A 2,500-nucleotide genomic window follows, 5' to 3' on the forward strand; every position below is an offset into this window, starting at 1 on the left:
GTGTGTGTGTCTGTCTCTGTGTGTGTGTGTGTGTCTGTGTGTGTGTGTGTGTGTGTGTGTGTGTGTGTGTGTGTGTGTGTGTGTGTGTGTGTGTGTCTCTGTGTGTGTGTCTGTCTGTGTGTGTGTATCTGTCTCTGTTTGTGTGTGTGTCTCTGTTTGTGTGTCTGTCTGTGTGTGTGTGTCTGTCTGTGTGTGTGTGACTGTCTGTGTGTGTATGTCTCTCTGTGTGTGTGTGTCTGTCTCTATGTGTGTGTCTCTGTATGTGTGTGTGTCTGTCTCTGTGTGTGTGTGTGTCTATCTCTGTGTGTGTATCTGTCTCTGCGTGTGTGTCTGTCTCTGCGTGTGTGTCTGTCTCTGTGTGTGTGTCTGTCTGTGTGTGTGTATGTGTCTCTGTGTGTTTGTCCGTCTGTGTGTGTGTCTGTCTGTGTGTATATGTCTGTCTTTGTGTTTGTGTCTGTTTCTCTCTGTGTGTGTGTCTGTCTCTGTGTGTGTGTCCGTCTCTGCGTGTGTGTCCGTCTCTGCGTGTGTGTCTGTCTGTGTGTGTGTGTCTGTCTGTGTGTGTGTCTGTCTCTGTGTGTTTGTGTGTCTCTGTGTGTGTGTCTGTCTGTGTGTGTGTCTGTCTGTCTGTGTATGTCTGTCTGTGTGTGTATGTCTGTCTGTGTGTGTGTGTGTCCATCTGTGTGTGTGTCCGTCTGTGTGTGTGTCTGTCTGTGTGACTGTGTGTGTGTGTCTGTCTGTGTGACTGTGTGTGTGTGTCTGTCTGTGTGACTGTGTGTGTCTGTCTGTGTGACTGTGTGTGTGTGTCTGTCTCTGCGTGTGTGTCTGTCTGTGTGTGTGTGTCTGTCTGTGTGTGTGTGTCTGTCTGTGTGTGTGTGTCTGTCTTTGTGTGTGTGTATCTCTGTGTGTGTCTGTCTGTGTCTGTCTGTGTGTGTCTGTCTGTGTGTGTGTGTCTCTGTGTGTGTGTCTTTCTCTGTGTGTGTGTCTGTGTGTGTGTGTCTCTGAGTATGTGTCTGTCTCTGTGTGTGTGTGTCTGTCTCTGTGTGTCTTTCTCTATGTGTATGTCCGCTTGTGTGTGTGTCTGTCTGTGTGTATGTGTCTGTCTCTGTGTTTGTGTCTGTGTGTGTGTCTGTCTGTGTGTGTGTGTCAGTCTGTGTGTGTGTGTCTGTCTCTGTGTTTGTGTCTGTCTGTGTGTGTGTGTGTGTGTCTGTGTGTGTGTGTCTGTCTGTGTGTGTGTGTCTGTCTCTGTGTGTGTTCGTCTGCCTCTGTGTGTGTCTGTCAGTGTGTGTGTGTCTGTCTTTGTGTGTGTCTGTCTGTGTGTGTGTGTCTGTCTCTGTGTTTGTGTCCGTGTGTGTGTGTGTCTGTCTCTGTGTTTGTGTCCGTCTGTGTGTGTGTCCGTCTCTGTGTTTGTGTCTGTCTCTCTGTGTGTGTCCGTCTCTGTGTTTGTGTCTGTCTCTGTGTGTGTCCGTCTCTGTGTTTGTGTCTGTCTCTCTGTGTGTGTCCGTCTGTGTGTGTCTGTCTCCGTATTTGTGTCTGTCTGTGTGTGTGTGTGTGTGTGTGTCTCTGTGTTTGTGTCCATCTGTATGTGTGTGTCTGTTTCTGTGTTTGTGACTGTTTGTGTGTGTGTGTCTCCGTGTTTGTGTCTGTCTATCTGTGTGTGTGTCCATCTGTGTGTGTGTGTGCCTCTGTGTTTGTGTCCGTCTGTATGTGTGTGTCTGTTTCTGTGTTTGTGTCTGTCTGTGTGTGTGTCTGTCTGTGTGTGTGTGTCTGTCTGTGTGTGTGTGTCTGTCTGTGTGTGTGTGTCTGTCTCTGTGTGTGTGTCTGTCTCTGTGTGTATGTCCTTCTGTGTGTGTGTGTCTCTGTGTGTGTGTGTCTCTGTGTATGTCTGTCGCTGTGTGTGTGTCTTTGTGTGTGTGTGTGTCTGTGTGTGTGTGTGTCTGTGTGTGTGTGTGTCTGTCTGTGTGTGTGTGTCTGTCTGTGTGTGTGTGTCTGTCTGTGTGTGTGTGTCTGTCTGTGTGTGTGTGTCTGTCTGTGTGTGTATCTCTCCGTGTGTGTCTGTGTCTGTGTGTGTGTCCGTCTGTGTGTTTGTGTCTGTCTCTTTTTGTGTCTGTCACTGTGTGTGTGTCTGTCTGTGTGTGTGTGTCTGTCTCTGTGTTTGTGTCTGTCTGTGTGTGTTTAAGTCTGTGTGTGTGTATCTCTCCGTGTGTGTCTGTGTCTGTGTGTGTGTCCGTCTGTGTGTTTGTGTCTGTCTCTTTTTGTGTCTGTCACTGTGTGTGTGTCCGTCTGTCTGTTTGTGTCTGTCTCTTTTTGTGTATGTCTGTGTGTGTTTCTGTCTCTTTCTTTGTGTCTGTCTGTGTGTGGCTGTGTGTGTGTGTGTGTCTGTCTCTGTGTTTGTGTCTGTCCCTGTGTGTGTATGTCTCTGCGTGTGTGTCTCAATCTGTATGTGTGTGGCTGTGTGTGTGTATGTGTCTCTGTGTGCGTGTCTTTCTCTGTGTGTGTGTGT

Source organism: Penaeus japonicus, unplaced genomic scaffold, assembly GCF_977035675.1.
Source record: "Penaeus japonicus unplaced genomic scaffold, GWHDUDI00000001_assembly GWHDUDI00000030, whole genome shotgun sequence".
NCBI classification, from domain to species: Eukaryota; Metazoa; Arthropoda; class Malacostraca; order Decapoda; family Penaeidae; genus Penaeus; species Penaeus japonicus.